General features: G+C 42.1%; 1 protein-coding gene and 1 long non-coding RNA gene across 6 annotated transcripts in view; one reads left to right on the top strand and one right to left on the bottom strand.

The window, feature by feature from the left end:
• LOC109411737 (mucin-19) overlaps positions 1–21,301 on the bottom strand; it is a 223,838-nt gene that overhangs the window by 58,311 nt on the left and 144,226 nt on the right. The window lies entirely within an intron of this gene.
• LOC134291749 (uncharacterized) overlaps positions 1–21,301 on the top strand; it is a 401,595-nt gene that overhangs the window by 304,894 nt on the left and 75,400 nt on the right. The window lies entirely within an intron of this gene.

Here is a 21,301-nt window from a genome sequence, read left to right as displayed (position 1 = left end):
ATCCAGTTTTTGTCAACGGAAAATAAAGTACTTAGGCTACATTATTACCGAGGATGGGTTGTCAATCGACCCCGAAAAGATAAAAGCTGTGCTTGATTACCCCATACCAAAATCTGTTAAAGATATCCGTCGATTGCTAGGCATAGCAGGTTTTTATCAAAAATTTATTAATCAATACTCCGACATAACAGCTCCAATCTCGGACCTTCTTAAAAAGGGAAAAAAGGTTTTATGGACAGAGGATGCAAACTGTGCTTTCCTCAAATTAAAATCTGCACTGGTTACCGCGCCCATTTTAGCCAACCCTGATTTTGAGATGCCATTTATTATTGAGACAGATAGCTCTGATCAGGCTATCGGAGCTGTCCTAACCCAAATACAGAACGGCGAACGTAAATGTTTGGCCTATTATTCAAAAAAACTTTCCAGCACTCAACGACGCTATAGTGCAACAGAAAGGGAGTGCTTGGCGGTGTTACTAAGCATCGAAAATTTTAGGCACTTTGTAGAAGGAACCAGATTTGTAGTTCAAACTGACGCAATGAGTTTGACATTTTTAAAGTCCATGTCCATTGAGTCAAAATCTCCAAGAATTGCCAGATGGGCTCTTAAATTGTCGAAGTATGACGTCACCTTCGAATACAAGAAGGGAAGCGAAAACATTTCTGCGGATTTTCTTTCTAGATGCGTCAACTCATTGTCGGTTGAAATGCCTGATGCTTACTTGAACGGTCTACGGGATCAAATTCAAAAAAACCCTGAACGCTTCAAGGATTTCAAAGTCCATGAAGGGAACGTCTACAAATTCATCTCAAATACCACAGAGCTCGAAGATTCTTGCTTTAAGTGGAAGTATGTAGTACCTGCGGCAGAAAGAAGAGGCGTGATGACGCAAATCCATACCGAAGCACATCTAGGGTTTGCTAAGACTTTAGCGAAAATCCGTGAAAAATTCTACTGGCCTAAAATGGCCGTGGACGTAAAGCGATTTTGTAACACGTGTGAGGTCTGCAAAGAGTCCAAAACGGACAATGTTAATGTTACACCTCCTTGCGGCAAACGCAAGCTGTGTTCCAGACCGTGGGAGATGATCTCCCTAGATTTTTTAGGGCCATATCCCCGATCCAAACGAGGAAACATATGGTGCTTAGTCGTCTCAGATTTTTATTCAAAATTTGTGATGGTTCAGTGTATGAGGTCGGCTACGTCACAAGCGGTTTGCACTTTTCTGGAAAACATGGTTTTCCTAGTATTTGGAGTACCGTCGATTTGCATTTCAGACAATGCTACCGTTTTCACCTCCAAACTATTTGAAAGTTTGTTGCATCAATACCAAGTGACACACTGGAACCTTGCCGTGTATCACCCTGGGCCCAATCCTACTGAGCGTATTAACAGAGTGATCGTAACTGCAATACGGTGTTCGCTTAATGACAAATCCTCCCATAAAGACTGGGACGAGGACGTTAACAAAATTGCAATGGCAATTCGAACCTCGGTTCATGAAAGTACGGGTTTCACCCCTTATTTTCTCAATTTTGGTAGACATATGATCAGCAACGGACAAGAGTATGAAACACTCTTGATCAGTAACCCTAACGCAGACTATCGCCCTGCAATCCTACCAGAAGACCAGAAAAAACTTCACGAAATTGTCCAACGAAATATCAAGAAAGCCTATGATAAGTACTCTCACCATTACAACCTGAGAAGCAATCCTACAAGACAGTTCACTGAAGGTGAAGTTGTCTACAAAAAGAATATTCACCAGTCGGACAAGTCGAAGAACTTTGTGGGAAAATTTGCCAATTTATACACAAAAGTGAAAATACACAAAGTGGTCGGATCAAATACTTTTATATTGGCAAATTTGAACGGGCAACGCATTCCCGGTACCTATCACTCCTCATTCTTAAAGAAAATCAAAGTCTAAGTCCCTAAAGCTATGTCGGTACACACTAAGTTACATAAACCATCACTCACCAAGAGATTAAAAACACACGTAGTGGTCATCACAATCCAAGGCGTCGCATCCATGCCGCGTCCTGCAGTAGAGCCTCCGGGTAGAAAATGGTCCATCTAGAGGAAGAGAAATAGATTAGAAGACGGAACAATTCAAACAACCCCTGTAGTCGACGAAAAGGCTCCAATCGCGACACCTAGCTCAAAGAAAAAAAAAGAAAATAGGTTAATATCATCATAAACAAAAATCAGAATTATGTCAGTAAGTTAGTTTAGGTTATTAAAGATAAAATATACATAAAAACTGAATACTTATCTTAATCAAATATCCCGCGTAGATCTACATAGAATCTGCATATAGTAGCATAAGTTGTTTTCCAATAGTTTCGTCAATCGATTCGAGCCACCGCAGTAGTTTTCTGCATTTTTCCACATCAATGAAAGATCAGCTTCCGTATCACCTCCATGCAATAGAACAAATTCTCCATCTCTCCTAAACGCGAAGTCCGCATCGTTCCTCCAATAGATAAGTACACCCATGCTGTAGCACCAGCGATTCAGTTCTATTCGTATTCCAAATCTGTCCATCACCACCAGCTGTCAAAAAGTCCGATTCGTTCCTTCTAGTTGAACCATATAAATTTGCAAATATCTCCGTTAAAAATATTCTAATTGTGCCGGTTCCACCTATTACAGACGCAGTAAATAAACGAGTTTTAGATTATTTTCATCACTTAATAAATTTTGATTTCCTTACCTCTTAAATAATCAAAAAAACGCTGCCAAATACGTGGTTTCCGTTTCAATATTCTAACTATTATCTTATATAACCGGTACATAAGGAAAATCTCATTCTTTCACTTCTGACAGTTCAATGTAAATAAACCACCCGTTACCACCCCACCCGTTTTGCGATACGAATACTACCACCCATTCCAATAGATTCCAATAAGATACGAAGTTCGAAAACATCCAGTAACCCCAGAAGTTATGCAATAGCCCATGTGATTTCCGAAACGATAATAATGAATGCGTTTAGTAATGTGTGCATGAAATGGGTTAGAATTGGTTAGAAAATAAGTTGAGATCATTTCTTTCATATTTTTATGAAGTTATGCTGAAGCAACAGTCGGCAATTATTTCTTTCATATATTTATGAAGTTATTGGATAATAATTTCCATGTCGGTCATTCATTTTCTTCCATTATGTATGGAGTAATTCAAAATTGGGTAAGGGGGGAATCGCCTATTGCGTAGCAATTGAGGCAATCTTAGTATAGTTGTATGAATGTGAGATGGAATGTTTGCGATTTGAGTTGAGGAATCACCAATTAATCTCCAAGACAAGATAGCTACAAGTTGAAACGATTGACACTTGTAAATAGTTTTTTTTTTCCAACCAGTTAAATGTAGGTCCGTAGTTGTCACATAAAGATTGTAAATATATGTATATATATATTGTAAATATAATACATTCTAATAAAGAAAAGGTCAATATTTATTTCATAGTTATTGCGTGAGAGTGTGTAGCGTATTTTTAAATTTGGAAAAATTAGTATGGGCGAATGTAACAAATGTCTTTGTAACATGTGCTTGTTATTATTAAAACAATTTTAAAATTGTTTAAATAATTCTTTTTTTTAATCTGTTCAATTGTGGTTTACCGTGTATGCCCAACAGTTTGATCGTTTTATCGTTGTGGCGTTTAGAGACACCTAGTGGTAGGAATCGGTATGTCTGCTCGAGTACTAAAACGATAACCTTTAAAAAGCACGTACATTGCATACCTGCAGGCGGAATTCTTTATGCGCTTTTCTTTCGTACTCGAATAATTTGGAAAGTCGAGAAGAAGTGCTAGACTATGGAAAGACAACCCGAAACCGGAAACCCTTTTTCCAGCCAATCAAAATTCACTATAAATTTCAAAAGAAAAACCGGAAACCATATTTGGACCAATCAGAAATCAGGAAAGTAGACAGTACTGATCAGTGGGCTGAACCTATAAAAGGGGTTGGGGCACTCATATCAAACTCTCTTTACTCTGGTGGAAACCGTTGTTCAAGGTGGTTGATTTGAAAACGTAAAAGTGTTAGTTGTTGAATCTTAAAACGGTTAAGTGAGTTGAACTTAATGTTAAGTGTTAGTTAATTTTAATTCTAATTGTTTTCCCAAAGTTGATTTTTTGAATAGTTTATTCGGAAGTGGTTCAATAACGTCAAAAAGAGTGTGAAGTAAAATCGGCCGTACTTAAAGGTAATTTTTTATTGAAATAGTGATGAGTGCTTGGGCTTAAATTGTATGCGTTGAATAGGTGGCTAAACCCATTCAACGTGGGTGTTTGTCTGGAGCCCAAAGTACGTGGCCGTCCCACGCTCGGTCGTCGCTAACTGGCAAGCAGCTGTCCACCACCTACGATTCCGGGACAATTTTCCCGAAGAATCTGCTGTGCGGCCTCTTAGAATACGGCGATTCCCGAACCGCTCCGAGGAACTGAAGTGCGTCGACGCCACGTGAAGCCATCCTTCGTTGGAACCCCAAGCCAGCTGGCCAGCAAGTAAGCCCGTTTTAGTTTTGTGCACTCGAAGAATGAGCTCTGAAAAAAGTTGGGGGAATTTGTAACATATTGTAAATACACGTAGTAGTTAAATACCTTAGTTCCTAGTTTTTGCTTTCACACTTTTTCGCGAATTAAATTTTAAAAATTGAACTTGAATTTTCTTTAGTTTTTCTTTATTTTCTTTGGGAAGCGTTTTAGAATTAAGTTTTCAAGTTGAATTTCTTTAAATTGCCTGAGTTAATCATTTTTTTTGTAAATATTATTTCAATCATTTTAAGTAACCATGCGTCTCCATCAGTGCTCGAGTTTTTTGATATGAAGTGCGATGATTTTATAGTATTTTAGGTCTCAGTTCTAGCTTCGGTTTTCTGATTGGTTTAAGATTGGTTGGGTTTGGAAAGGGAGATTAAGTGAATTTACGGTGATTGGGAACAACAACCTGCCCTCAGAGAAGAGTCTTTGGCCGGACATAAACAGTGCTAGTGGCCCTTCTGTTGAAGGTGGCGCTTAAGTCACTAGCTACGGGTAACCAGACACGTGGATCGCGGATACTTTCGACCCGAATCCAAGCAATTAGGTTACATGTCTAATAATGTACTGCAGAAACATCTGAACTAGGAGAACTTAGAGATGCTTTTCTGGAAAGAGTACTCAAGCACAGAATGAATGAATTTCTAACAATGCTTTTTCCAGAAGATGTTAAAAATTCCTTCTGTGGATTTCTCCACGAGCTCCGTCTGGTGATTCCGCCCGCCAACACGAATTTCTATCGATAGTGATGAAATCGAGGCAGTTGAAGAATTCGTGTACTTGGGTTCACAGGTGACCGCCGGCAACGAAATTCAGAGATGCATTATGACAGGAAATCGAGCTTACTTTGGACTCCGCAGAAATTTACGATCGAATAAATTTCGCCGTCACACGAAGTTAACTATTTACAAAACGCTGATTAGACCGGTACTCTTCTATGGGCACGAAGCATTGACTCTACGTGCAGAGAACCAACGCGTCCTTGGAGTTTTCGAACGGAAGATGCTGCGTACCCTACGGCGGAGTGCAAATGGAAGGCGGGAATTGGAGAAGTCGAATGAACCACGAACTGCATCATCTGCTGAGAGAACCAACCATCGTCTACACCGCGAAAATCGGGAGGCTACGGCGGACGGGTCACTTCATCAAGATGTCGGATAGCAACTCGACTAAAATGGTTCTCGAGAGTTATCTGACCGGTACAAAAAGACGTGGTGCGCAGCGAGCTACGCAGAGTGCGGAACTGAAGACACACAGCCATGGTCCGAGTGGAATGGAGACGGCTACTATGTACAGCAGAGGCCACTCAGGCCTTAGTCTGACCGGAAGAGGAGGAGGAGGAGGAGGAATTTCTCCAGAAACTCCAGGAGGATACCCAGAAGGATCTCCTGGTGGAATAAAAAAAAGCTTATCAAAGTTTTCCATAAACAACTCCAAAAGGAACTCCCGAAAAAATTGTAAAAACAACTTATGGAGGATTTTCTGCAAGAATTTTTCCGAGATTCACAGAAATAACCCCTGGTAGAGTTCCAGAAAAGGCTCATGGAGGATTGCCAGAAGGATCTAATAAAACAATTATCAGAATAAACTCCTAGAAGAAAGTGCTTGGAAGATACCCAAGTGACAATTTAGGTATTGTCGAAGTTTTGCAGCAATTCTAACACCCTAACCATTAAACCGTGATGACTGGAAACTCCTCTCAAGCTGCACAGAAAGATTCTGAAAGAATACTAAAAGGCACATATGTCTATGTTGCCTATGTTGTCCTTCACTGGTATATAGCAGATCTGCTGGTATGACCGAACGTACTTGGGAAAACTTGAAAATTAGAAGACACAGAATGTTGACTAATTGATAAATTGAGCGATAAAAGTGTGTATTAAATTGCGTTCTGATTGGATTCAAAACCACGACTTCGTTTTCGCTAGACCAGTGCTTTTTCCAAACGAGCCACATAATAGGTAACGATTCTACGGAATAGTAAGCCAAACTGATTGTTATTGTAATACCGAAAATTATAGTCCTTGTTATAGTCACACTCCGTATACCTTTCAAGTTTTTCCAAGTAATATCAGAAGGTACTTTGAGAAGAATAATCCAAGAAAGAATTCCAGATGAAATATTTTGGAGGAATTCCTTGAGGAACTCTAGAAGGAACTCAGGAAACTCAGAAAAAAAAAACAGGAAAAGCAAAGGAAAATCAGCAACAGAATCAAGACCAACGTCCCACCTTTGAACTGCCGATTTCTGAACTTCATTGGGAGCACTCGCATACTCGCCGATCTACTGAAGGGCCGCGGGTTACGTGGGGATCGACCCAATGAAACTCATTCTCTCTCTTCCTTACCTTCACGATACGCCCTTTAGGGGCTGTCCATAAACCCCGTGGTCACTTTTTTTGGAGATTTCGAAACCGCGATTTTTCAAAAACACGCGTAAAATAGTCAGGACCACATCTACCGTGACTTGATTTGTTTTACGACGTTTTTTGAAATCACGCGTTTTTCACCACGTTTTTTTTTCAATAACGCGGTTTTTTACGCGGTTTTTTTACGCGCTACCATTACCGTCGTAAAAAAAACTTCTGTGTACGTTGCTAAAGTGTTGTACAGTGTCATTAGCATAAATACTTAATCAAAATATAGTGTTCATCGTGAAAATCATTAATTTTGTGCCTGCAGCTACTCGGTGATAAAGATCAAATAAATCACCATCTTCATCAGTGCTATACTGCGGTTCACTGCAAATGCCATCTCTCACCCGTGCTATACTGCCTTTTAATTGCGAGCTTCATCTTTCATATCAGATATACTGCATTTCACTGTGAATTGCATTCTGCGAGATTTTTTTTGTTTATTCGTGTTCGGGTTTGTCACTGCGACCAGTTTTTAGATCTATTGTGACATTACCCGTATCCTTAGTGTAGTGCATGTCGCATTACTTAATTGCCATTGAGGGGCAATAAAGTATCGATTTTGATACAGTTGTTGTTTTGTTTTCTTAGAAAACAAAACAAGAGTACTGATATTGGCCATGCATCGGAAATCTAGCATCACCCTTGTTTTGCTGCTATATTCTCCCCAGTAGGAAGTTTAGGACCCGGGTTTTAACATTAGCAGCAATATCATTCCAATAATGGAACATGTGTTCAGTAATAAGGATTCTAGTATGTTCCTTGCGTACTAGCACTTTCCAGTCTTCGAAGAGTTAGTACATACATGGATCCCTAACCCAATTTGATTTCCTTTGCATTGAGTTTAGCCTCAGATGGTGAGGTTTTTAACTATATGCAAAGTAAAATTGGTAAACTCAGTTTTATTCAAAAACTGGAAGTCACCAAAACACCAGTAGTAAAGGACTAAATACTATAATTCCTTGAATTACCAGAACACATATTCCAAAATTGAAAAATAGGACGACACTAGATTTCGGTTTGGTAGATCTATCACCGTAACGCAACCCAAAAAGGCGATCTACTCACGCTACGGGCTCCGTTAAAGATCGAGCATCTTTTAAACCCCCTCAACCATTCATCCCTCAGCACGGGTCGCCTGACACCTTGGATTGGGGTTACCTGTTTGGTGGACTTTTACCCCCGGAACAGGTGGTCCGTAGTGCTATTCTAAGCCGGCAGCTACACGGGCATTCTGCGAGATTAGAGTATGCCTACCGGTGTTCTGTAACAATACCAAGTTCGGTTGGAGTGCGCAATTATGGCGAAACAACTTTGTGGCGAATGCAATCTAGAGATAAATGATATCGAGCCTTTTCGTTGCGGTTTCTGTGAAGCATTGTTCCACATCAACCAACAGTGCTGTGGATTAAACTATCGCACCTTCAAAGAAGCGTTTTCATCAGGGAAGGCGATTTTCATCTGTCCTTGTAGAAATGAACTAAACGGTCGTACAATACAGGCTTATCCTGCCGACAATCGCAACAGTCAACATGATGGGACGCCTAATTGCCAACTTGCTGATGTACCAAAACAAGTGCAGGAGCTGTTCACGGCTAGGTTCACGGTGGTTGAAAAACTAAGCCAGAAAATCGACAATTTTACTGGTCAGCCAGCTCGGCCGTTTCAATCTGTCGCTGTTTCCTCACCGTCAGCATGGCCAATACTTGGTGTTAAACGGCGTCGAGAAGACCGTAGACCGGATGTGTCCGTCCCGGCTGTAAATGGTACGAAGGCGGTCGATCTTAGCGAGATCCAACTTTCTGTGCGACTGTGCCATCTATCACGCAAGCCACAGCATCCGACAAGTTTTGGCTGTACATGGCTGGATTGAATCTGCTAATAAGCGACAACGATGTGTAAAAAGTCGTTTCACGATGTTTAAATTTACCTGATGCTGCAGAGTTTGTGCGCCTTGTTCCGAAAGGGAAAGACGTAACCACTTTGACACTTGTCTCTTACAAAATCGGATTAGATCCTGATCTCAAGGATATGGCTCTGGAGCCATCATCCTGGCCTGTCGGCATTCGTTTGAAGGATTTCGTTGATTTCCCAAAAAAACTAATCATGATTTCAACCACTACTCGACGTTCCGTTCACGGAGAACAAAGCCGCTTCAATACTTCGACATCATAACTTGATTCACCAGGACGCACGAGCCACGGCATTATGGAAGCCCCCGAACCGTCTAACCCAGTCGAGCCCTGCTTCCAGCGTCAACACAGCCGTCCTGGTCCTGTAGTTGAGACTGAGGAACGGGGCTTCCACCGTGGCCCGCAAGGCAAGTACAGTCATAGCACAATCAAGGGTCACCCACAATTATGGGTCAATTCCATTTGAATTGCATGGTGAACTGACTGATTAATAATTGTGACAGAGTGACCCATAATTGTGCAATGACTGTACCCTAATATTAGTGTCACTTCGCGATCTGATTTGCCTTTATGGCGTCCACCGACCGTTCCGTAAGCCAAACTGGTTATCCGAAAACCCATAGTCATCTGGTTTCTCGATATAGACCGTCAGCCTCGACAAAATTATACGTTTCAACAGTTTCCGGGTGGTGTCCAGAAGCCAGATAGGACTGTATGCCGACGGGTCTCCAGGTTTAGGCAGTAGAACCAATCTTTGCCTTTTTCACCTCTCCGGAAATTCACCTATATCCAGGCACATCTGCATAGCCGTTCTGAACATATCAGGGCACGCCTCGATGGTCGTCTTGATGGCTATTGTCGGGATACCGTCTGGACCCGGAGCCTTGTTCAACTTGACTAACTTGGCTATTACGATGAGCTCATCGTTCGTCACCGAGGCAACCTCGTTATGGCCAGTTTGGCCATATGAAACGGGGGCCCATGGTTTTGTATCGATAACAGCGTTTCCACGATTTTCTGCAGTATCTCAGGGGAGCGTTCTGGGGGTGCTGACGTGCCCTTGGCTATGACTATTCTGTATGCATCTTCCCAAGGGGTCGTGTTGGCTGCCTGGCAGGGATTTTCGAAGCACACCGGCTTACGTGCCTTAATCTCTTTGTTCAGTGCCAGTTTAGCCGCCCTATGCAGTATTGTCGGTTGGTTCGACCTCCTCACTTGCCTGGACATTTAGACCCGCCCGTTGTGTGACCCTTGTTCGCCGTGCAGATCAGACATTTTGATGCCGAGTTGCGCTCCGTGACGATATGGCCTTCCACTCCGTACTTCCTGCAGAGTTTGCTCCGGTCGAGACTTTTGCGCGCCCATGACTTGCGTCCTTGCCGGAAATACTTCAAACACGCCTCTGGCGGCGCGTATATGCTGGGCGGGCACACTGACCAGCCTACCCTGATCTGATGTTCACCTCCCTACGGGAAGCTTGATAGTGGCAATTTGGGACCTGTCGGGTTCTGTCGCAGGCGGATCGATGCACTTGGTGTTTGAGTGCGGCTGCACTGCTGTTTGAGTGCGGCTGCGAGCTGCGTCGGTGATCTCGTCCAGGTTTTTACACTGGAGAGTCACTTCCGCCGTTATGCCTCTTACCTTCACTTTTTCGCCCAGTACCTCTTGAACTAGTCCTTTGTAGGATGTGCTTTTCTTAGCTGCCTCTATCCATCATCACTCCCGTTTTGGTGCGCCGGAAGGTTTTTACATCCGTACCCAGCGGTGAGAGACGATTTTCGCTTCGCATGGCCCTCAGCACCTTGGTGTACGTATACGTGCATCGGTTTTGAACTTTAATCCCAGTTAACGGTTGGCCTCTTGAGGCTTGGTTTCCCTACCCCTTGCGACCGACTTCGCAGGCTGGCCGTCTCCTTCTTCCTTTGGCTTTTCGCCCATCTCTGCCAGACACTCCTTAGACCGCGTATCCTCTGTAGGTTTTGACCATGCAGTTCGAGCCGTAGGGCGGTTTGACCTCTCCATCTCCAGTTTGACCTGTACCATCTCAGTTACGAATTACAAAGCATGACTAGTATACCATAACCAGGAACTTACTGGCGACGTTCTTGATGTGTCCCATGCACTCCTAGGTGGGCTGTGACATTTTTGAAGCGGTGTCATGTCGCTTGTACAGGGACGCTTCCATATGTGTGGAATTTCTGAAGAGGCCCAGCAGAACGTGGGCCCCCACCACGTCTTGGCTTACTCCGCTTGAGCAATCCGTAGCTTCGGTCACCTCCCTGTGCTAAAGGTGGTGAATCCACACTGATGTGTGGGTATGGTTCGCTTAGGAAAGCATCTTAGGCTCCCACCTAAATTTTGCGAACGTTTAGAGGTAATGATACCGTATACCAAAGTTGCGGCATCATTTGCCGATTCTTCAATTTCAGCTTAATTCACGTGTACACACCACACTCCGCAAGCACTGATAATAACTAGGTCGCATTCAACGCACAGCTCGAACGCGAGTACGACAGTTGCCCAAACCACGACGTCAAAAAGGAGACCTCAACGCTCAGGTAGACCAGGAGGATGAGTTCAGCGCCGATTAGCTGACGAATGAAAACGGGCTATGACTTATCGATTTCGTCGTTCCGATCACTACCTGGTGATGGTCAAACTACGCCCAGAACTTCCCGTCATCAACAGTGTACGGTACCAGCGACCGCCACGATACAATCTACAGCGGCTGATGCAACCGGATGTCGTTTCAACATGCGCACAATATCTTGAGGCAGTATTGCCAGACGCTCGACATGGGCGAAACAACGGTTTTGTACTTGGGGGTGCACTACAAACAAATATTCATGAGTTCATCCATTCATCATTCATTGGTCCATATCTCACAGCAATTCATCATAATTCTAGGGGGTGCCTGGCACCCCCGGCACCCCCGGTAGTTTCGCCTATGACGCTCGATGTGGTTCCTCTAGAGTACTACTGGAAAACAGTAAAAGTAGCCATCAAAGACGCAGCCGAGAGCACCATCGGGTACGTGGAAAGCAGTCGACGAAACGAAAGGTACGACGAGAAGTGCAGAGTGATTTTGAAAGAAAAAAACTTAGCGAGGGTGACAATGCTGCAGCAAGGAACCCGGCAGAACGCGGAACATTACAAACAGAAACGAAAACAGCAGACCCGCCTCTTTCTGGAGAAAAAAAAGCGAAGTGTGAGGAAATGGAGCTGCTGCGCCGTACTCAAGCAAGAAACACGGAAGTATTGCCAGAAGCTCGTCGCATCCTGCAACGGCGTCGTGTCGCGTGCCGATACCTGCAGGGACAAAGATGGGCGCCTCTTGTCAGACGGACATGAGATACTTGAAAGGAGAAAACAGCACTTTGAAGAGCGTGGAATGTAGACACGGGATACCAATGCAACGGAGAAAAAGACTACGCCAGTGCAAAAAGGGACGGACATTATCCAACTCCTACGCTGAGGCAAGTTAAGGTTGTCATACACCTGATGGAAATCAACAAAGTAGCTGGTAAGAATGGCATCGCAGCTGAACTCATCTAGTTGGGCTCAGAAAAGTTAGCCACCTGCCTGCACCGATATGCACCGATGATAGTCAGGATCTGGTGAAACGGACAGCTACCGGAGGATTGGAAGGAGGGAGTAATCTGCCCGATTCCGATTCAAGGCGAGCTTTTAAAATGTAAGAACTTCAGAGTCCTGGAACATGATCAGCAGATGAATTCAACTTAACGAATTGTAACACACCAATTATTTGGCCAAATCATAAAAATAAATCCGGCTACGTGACTAAAACACTGTTCCCGTTGCCGCAAATTTATTCTCCAAATCAGCCTTGCCACTTGCGATGACAACCGCGATTTCCAACTTCCAATCTCATTTAGAACCACAAATTCCAGATGGCATCATTTCATCGGCGAAAAATGTAAATCCAGTACGGAGCAGACAGCACACGAGGAGGAATATTCCAGTCGAATCGCACTAAAGCGAATACATAATACGCAGGTAACAGAGATTGAAACCCACAAATTACCGTCCGCACAAATAGTAGAAGCGAGCGATTAGCGATTTGATACGAGTAAAATAAGAACAGTCACGGTTCTGTTGTAGTATCAGGGGTACCGGGGCACATAAGCCGTACCGTAAATATGCCGCCGACGGCCGGGCCGAGTGATCTCTTCCATCCATTGTGTCGCCGACGACGGATATATGAATGATTCATAATACCCGCGCTGTCACGTCACCCGGCTCCGGCCACTACTGACTGACTGATGGGGTTACGAGTTACGTACGACGATACGAGCCGGAGTACAGAGCATAAAAGCCAAACAACGTGTTTATTTAAAAACTGCCAAGAAATACACACATCTAGTTTGAATAACAATTTGCGCGAAATGGTTTATGCATCGTTGCTCGCTCATACATTGTAAACAAACATCCGTTCCGTAGTCGATCTTGCCTTTCGCGCAGGAGATTCGCACAATCAAAAAATGGGGAAAGTTGGGAACGTGATTTCGATCTTACCTACCCATGGAAAGTAGGATCTTATGGAAATTCTTTGTGGTTTTTAATGCATTTCCTGACAATGCAGGTACTCGTGTGGACTGTGTCTTCGGACAGACAGATAACATCTGAGGAGATCTCTGTTTGTCAAAGTTACCGTTTAAACCAAATACCCAAAAACGTTTCGGAAATTCCTATTAGCAGGACTGGTAGCTAGCCGTGAAACACATAGTTATTTATGAAATAATAGGCAGTTTATGAAAATAGTAATCTAATTATTCACAAATAGCGGAAAACTGACTTAACGCGTTACACGCAAAAAAATAAATTATAAACACAATTAAATTCTAGTTCAAATCAACTGATTTTTCAGTTTGCTGTAGCGATAAATTGATTTCTAGTTTAAACTGAACTGTTCCATTGTTTGAAACAGAAATTTTGTAGTTTTAAAATAAAATAACGGATTGTTTTAAACGACTGCACTTTTGCCACTAGCAAAGCCGTAATGTGATTGTGTTGGTGAGGGCAGCTCCAGCGGCAGCTCGGAAATCTATTTTTAGACACTCGGCAAGCGGATCACGGTGTGCTGAAACACGATTATTATCGAAGTTGCATGAACCTAAAATATTTTTTCGTTATAAGTTAGCCTTTAGCGTGTAGAAAAAGATTCTGGGGGGTAGAAAATCTTTCATCGGGGAAAATTGAAATAAAATGGATTTTAGTATTCTACCATTTTTTCATATAAAGCTAGTGTTACGCAAAAACAGGTAAGTCAAACTCCTCTTCAAAAGTCACTTTTGCAATCATAAAATTAAACATCCACAGAGTAAAATAAATGTAAATCATTTTACAACGAATTACAAGTTATTTGAGACGTTCGTTCTATGTGACCAGCCCACTAGAGTCTGCCAAAATCCATATATCAGATAAATGAATAGCGCATAAATTCAATGCCCAGGGAGCGGACCTGGTGTGGTGGTTAAATCACCTGACTATCACGCCGAGGACCTGGGATCGAATACCACTCCGGACAAAGTCACATAAAAATGTGGGTTCATCATTTGGAAGGGAAATAAAACGTGGGTCCCGAGATAAACTAGCCTAGGGCTAAAATCTCGTTAATACAGATAGAAAAAAAAAAAATGCCCTATAAATATGTGAAGATTCTGCCTCTTATCTCTTGTAAAATTTCAGTTACAACAAACTGTTAATGTATCATCCTTGCATATTCAATGCAAGTTCGATAACAATCGTGTTTCAGCACATAAAATTCAAAATAACAAATATTGAACAAACAAGAAATACTACGAATCGGCTCATGTAGGCTGTAATTTATGCTGTTGTTGGTGTTTGCTGATGGAAGATTTAGGAACGGATGAGATCTAAGACTACGTTGGCGTGTGTTGATGTGCTGGGCAATCAATGTTGCCTTGAATAAGATCGCCAACAATATAAACTTTGATCGCACTGAAAGGTCCAAATTAATAAGCTGACAATGGCTTTTATAGCTTGTCAATGTTAGCGGATTCCTCCACCTGAGATGACGTAGAGAAAAACGAATATATTTACGCTGTACTCTTTCAATGCGGCGAATTTCAATGTTGTAATGAGAAGTCCAGACACCAACCGAGTATTCCAGGATGGGGCGCACTATTGAGCAATATAGCGACTTCAAGCTGTAGATGTCCTTAAACTTCTTGGCGAAGGCGAGGGGAAACCAAAACCGAATGGCAGTTTTGTGTCAAACAGAACTCCGAGATCTTTGACTGTCGATTTGCGCTTTAATTTAACACCTCCCAAAGCGTAGTCAGAGTAGAAAATTGACTTTTTGCGGCCGAATGATATGACAGAGCATTTCGATATATTTAGTGATATCCGATTTGACTAGTACCATACAGCAAAGGTTTTAAGCTGTTGCTGCAGAAAAGCTGCATCGGGACGCTCCTTAATCGTGAAATACAACTGCAGGTCGCAAAAGTTTCATTTAAGGATAATGTTAACGTAATTCATAAATATACAGCTGGGGAAGAAACGATCCAAGATGACTGCCTTTCAGAACGCTGGACCATACTGTAAACGGTGAAGAGACGTCACCAATTTTCCCAGACATACTGCGTCTTTTGATTGGATGGAATTGAAGCCAAATGAGGAGCTTCTTTTTCATACCCAGTTTATCGAATTTGGCCAGTGTGATTTTATGACCCATTTTATCGAAGGTGGCAAAAATGTATGCTTGCAACCAAGGTTGCGACCATTCATTTGCAAAGATTTACATTCATTTGATATTATCTCAGTTCAGAAGCATGCTATCGAAAAACAATGTATGGATGAATTTAACCTTGTAGTTTTATCTGAAAGTTTGCCGAATAACATTGAGGTTGCAAACGTATTCCAAAGTCGTGAGCGAGCTGTGAAGGCAACTCTCCACGCGGTGAATGTAAATTTCATTCACGCTGTGAAAAGTTGCCTCCACAGCTCGCTCACGACTTTGGAATGCGTTTGCGACCCCAATGTTATTCGGCAAACTTTCAGATAAAACTACAAGGTTAAATGCATCCATACATTGTTTTTCGATAGCATGCTTCTGAACTGAGATAATAGCAAATGAATGTAAATCTTTGCAAATGAATGGTTGCAACCTTGCTTGCAACAATTGTAAGATAATAACAGGTCAAACATAAATTTAATCATTTAAATTTGAACACAATTACAGAAAACAATTTCATGTTTTGAAGTTGCAAGAAATGAATAAAAATAAGAAAAAAATGAAGAAATAAATAAAAATAAAACAAGGACGCGGAAATGGCAAGGATAATTGCAGCAAATTTCAGAGCACACAATAATTTAATTTTATTACTAAAATTGTACGTTCTCTTTTTAGGGCTGCCACACAAAACTAGGTATATATTAATATAATTCACATCACAACACATAAAAGAACATTGATGCTGGTCAGGCTTCTGGTATCGTTGACTCAGAATCAAATATTATTATAAGTTTCATCAGAAAAAAACCTAACGTTGCCATTTAGAAGGGAAGTTGGGCCATTGGCATCGACAGGAACTACGGGTAATGTCTGAAAATTCACAAGCCACGTCTATACTTTAGGACGATGTATTGTCATTGTCAGAGTTTGTTATGAGCAAAATTCGTCAAGAGATAAGAGGCAGAACCTTCACATAGAGGGCATTGAATTTATGTGCTATTCTGATATATGAAATTTGGCAGACTCTAGTGGGCTGGTCACACAGAACGAACGTCTTAAACAACTTATGATTCGTTGCAAAATGTTCTACGTTTGTTTCACTCTATGGGTGTTCAAATTAATTATTCGAAAGGTGTCTTTCAAAGAGGAGTTTGACTTAACTGTTTTTGCGTAACACTAGCTTTATATGGAAAAAATGGTAGAATACTAAAATCCATTTTATTTCAAATTTCCCCGGTGAAAGATTTTCTACCCCCCAGCATCTTTTTCTACACGCTAAAGGCTAACTTATAACGAAAAAATATTTTAGGTTCATGCAACTTCGATAATAATCGTGTTTCAGCACACCGTGCGGATGGCGTCTGCTCTAGGAGAATACAAATATGGCTGACTTAAGATGACTTTTAAGCGGCCTGGGCGCCCGATAAGTGAATATGCAAGTCGGCATAGCAGTTTTGAGGAATCAAATTGACTGTTTTAGATTTTAATTCCTAGTTTCATAAACTATATGAGTATGAACAATTCCTCCAGGAATTTTTCCATAACTTGCTGCAGTGCATCATTCCTTCAGAGATTCCTTTAAGAATTCATCTAGGAATTTACCAGACATCTTTGGGGATTTGTCCTGGGATATCTTTAGAGGTTCCTCCAGTGATTGTTACAATGCATTTTCGAGGTTTCCTTCGATAATTTCTCCAGAGATCTTTTAATGTATTTGTGCATATATTCCTTCAGAGATGTCTTCAGGGATTTATCCATATATTCCTTCCAGAATTCCACTAGAGATTGCTCTAATAACTTCATCTGGTATTATTCATAGTATTTCCACCGACGAACCGACGTGACGGTGGTGTTTCAAAACTGTCCCCCCTAAATTTAACGGTTGACCAGCAAAGCCAGCGAACGCTTCTGTCAAATCAGCGCAGGCACGAACCTTTTCCTATATGAATACACAATACACAGGGGTTTGGAGTCAAGCTATCAAAACAACGCGAATCGTTATAGAGGAGGCAGTAGTGTTCGGCGATTTTTCATCATGGCGTCGGGGACAACAAATTTGAATTTATTTGTTGTAGCTGTCACGTCGGTTCGTCGGTGGTATTTCTGCAGAAAAGTCTTCCAGAAAATGTTACTAGCGACTATTCAAAAATTGATCCAGGAATTGTACAAAAAATCCCTCAGGAGTCCATCCAAGTATTCCTTCAATAATTTGTCCGGAAATTACTGCAGACATGGATATTTCATCTAGGAATATATACAGAAATTCTTCCAGGAAATCGCTAAGAAAGCTCTCCTGAGATTCCCCATGGGATTGCTTCCGCGGTTCCTCATGGTGTTTCTTCAGAAGTTCCTCCAAGAATTCCTCCAGGAATTCACCCGGGAATACTTTCTGTGATTCTTTCAGGAACAACTTCAAAGATTATTTAAAAAAATGACTCCAACATTTTTTCTTGCGATGCCTTCAGGAATTCCTTCTTTCTGAAACTCCTCCAGGAATTAATCCAAATTCCTCCAGGAATTCCTTCGGGAATTCCTCCAGGAATTCCTTCGGGAATTCCTCCAGGAATTCCTTCGGGAATTCCTCCAGGAATTCCTTCGGAAATTCCTCCAGGAATTCCTTCGGAAATTCCTCCAGGAATTCCTTCGGAAATTCCTCCAGGAATTCCTTCGGAAATTCCTCCAGGAATTCCTTCGGAAATTCCTCCAGGAATTCCTTCGGAAATTCCTCCAGGAATTCCTTCGGAAATTCCTCCAGGAATTCCTTCGGAAATTCCTCCAGGAATTCCTTCGGAAATTCCTCCAGGAATTCCTTCGGAAATTCCTCCAGGAATTCCTTCGGAAATTCCTCCAGGAATTCCTTCGGAAATTCCTCCAGGAATTCCTTCGGAAATTCCTCCAGGAATTCCTTCGGAAATTCCTCCAGGAATTCCTTCGGAAATTCCTCCAGGAATTCCTTCGGAAATTCCTCCAGGAATTCCTTCGGAAATTCCTCCAGGAATTCCTTCGGAAATTCCTCCAGGAATTCCTTCGGAAATTCCTCCAGGAATTCCTTCGGAAATTCCTCCAGGAATTCCTTCGGAAATTCCTCCAGGAATTCCTTCGGAAATTCCTCCAGGAATTCCTTCGGAAATTCCTCCAGGAATTCCTTCGGAAATTCCTCCAGGAATTCCTTCGGAAATTCCTCCAGGAATTCCTTCGGAAATTCCTCCAGGAATTCCTTCGGAAATTCCTCCAGGAATTCCTTCGGAAATTCCTCCAGGAATTCTTTCGGAAATTCCTCCAGGAATTCTTTCGGAAATTCCTCCAGGAATTCCTTCGGAAATTCCTCCAGGAATTCCTTCGGAAATTCCTCCAGGAATTCCTTCGGAAATTCCTCCAGGAATTCCTTCGGAAATTCCTTCGGAAATTCCTCCAGGAATTCCTTCGGAAATTCCTCCAGGAATTCCTTCGGAAATTCCTCCAGGAATTCCTTCGGAAATTCCTCCAGGAATTCCTTCGGAAATTCCTCCAGGAATTCCTTCGGAAATTCCTCCAGGAATTCCTTCGGAAATTCCTCCAGGAATTCCTTCGGAAATTCCTCCAGGAATTCCTTCGGAAATTCCTCCAGGAATTCCTTCGGAAATTCCTCCAGGAATTCCTTCGGAAATTCCTCCAGGAATTCCTTCGGAAATTCCTCCAGGAATTCCTTCGGAAATTCCTCCAGGAATTCCTTCGGAAATTCCTCCAGGAATTCCTTCGGAAATTCCTCCAGGAATTCCTTCGGAAATTCCTCCAGGAATTCCTTCGGAAATTCTTCCAGGAATTCCTTCGGAAATTCCTCCAGGAATTCCTTCGGAAATTCCTCCAGGAATTCCTTCGGAAATTCCTCCAGGAATTCCTTCGGAAATTCCTCCAGGAATTCCTTCGGAAATTCCTCCAGGAATTCTTTCGGAAATTCCTCCAGGAATTCCTTCGGAAATTCCTCCAGGAATTCCTTCGGAAATTCCTCCAGGAATTCCTTCGGAAATTCCTCCAGGAATTCCTTCGGAAATTCCTCCAGGAATTCCTTCGGAAATTCCTCCAGGAATTTCTTCGGAAATTCTTTCGGGAATTTCTTCGGAAATTCTTCCAGGAATTCCTTCGGAAATTCCTCCAGGAATTCCTTCGGAAATTCCTCCAGGAATTCCTTCGGAAATTCCTCCAGGAATTCCTTCGGAAATTCCTCCAGGAATTCCTTCGGAAATTCCTCCAGGAATTCCTTCGGAAATTCCTCCAGTTATTCCTCCCAGAATTTTTCTAGAGATTCCTCCAGGAATTCTTTCAGGGATATTTCTACGCAATTTTCCCAAGAATTCCTCTAGAGATTTCTCCAGAAGCTCCTCCAAGCATTCCTCATAAGGTTCCTCCAGAAATTTCTTCAGGGAATCCACCAGGAATTCTTTCAGGAATTTCTCCAGAATTTTCTCTCTAAGGATTCCTCCAGGAATTCCTCAGAAGGTTTCTTCAGAAATTTCACCAGAGATCCTTCCCAGGATTCCTTCTATGGTTTACTTTAGCAATTTCTCCAGGTGTTCCTGCAAGAATCCTTTCAGCTATTCTTTTAGGAAATCGTCAACGGATTCATTCAGGAATTTCTACAGGAATACATCTAGGGATTGTTCCGGGAATTCTTCCAGAGGTCACTCCCAGAGTTTCTTTAGATATTCCACCACGATTCATCCAGGGATTGCGCCAGGCATTCGTCCCGGATTTTCTCCATGGGTGCCTCGAGGAAATCATTCTGTTACTTCTTCAGAAATTCCTCCAGGCGTTACTTGAAAAATTCATCTATCGATTTCTCCAGGAATTTCTCCACTTTCGGAAATTACTCCAACAATTTCTCCAGGGATTCAAGCAGGAATTCGTCTAGAAGTTCCCCAAGGATTCCCTTCAGAGATTGCTCTAGAAATTGCTTCAGGCATTTCTCCTGGAATTTCTCCAAGATTTCCTTTAGGTGTTCTTCCAGGAATTCTTCCAGAAAATTCTCCAAAGATTCCTCCAGAAATTTGTCTACTGATTCCTCCAGGAATTCCTCAAAAGATTTCTTCAGAAATTTTTCCAGGGATTTCTCCCATAATTGCTCTACAGGGTTTACTCTAGGCATACCTGCAGGAATCACATCTTCTAGGGATATTCCCCAGGAATTCCTTTTTCAAATTTCTTTTTATTCGTGAATTTCAACTTAGCCTCATTCTTCACACTCCAGAAATTCTTCTATGGATTGCTCCGGGAGTTCTTTCAGGGATTGTCCCAGGGATTCCTGTACTGATTTCTTCAGAAATTCCCCGCGGTCAGAAATGTCAGAAATCCGTCCTTAATCTTTTCCAGGAATTTACCCAACATTTTTTCCAGGATTAACTGAAGATGTTTTGAAATACTTGAAGGATTCCTAGATGAATTCCTCCAGGGATTCGTTTTCAAATTTTCGGAGCCAGGAAATTCTCCAAGAAGTCATCCAGGGATTATTTCACAATTATATCAGAGGAATCTTCAAGGAGTTCATCCACATTTTTATTCAGAAATCCATCCATGAATTCCTTCAAGTATACCCCCTGCAGCTCCTGCAAAGGAGTTTCTTAGAATTTAGTCCTGCGATTCTTTAAGGAATATATCCTTTGATTTTTTTTTCACAGTCACTGTGACTTACTTTAGGCATATAAGTACTTATGTCTTATACTCTTCTATAC

This window comes from Aedes albopictus, chromosome 3 (genome assembly GCF_035046485.1).
Source record: "Aedes albopictus strain Foshan chromosome 3, AalbF5, whole genome shotgun sequence".
In the NCBI taxonomy this organism is placed as follows: domain Eukaryota; kingdom Metazoa; phylum Arthropoda; class Insecta; order Diptera; family Culicidae; genus Aedes; species Aedes albopictus.
The sequence above is the reverse complement of the archived record's forward strand: the minus strand, read 5'-3'. Positions and strand labels throughout refer to the sequence as shown.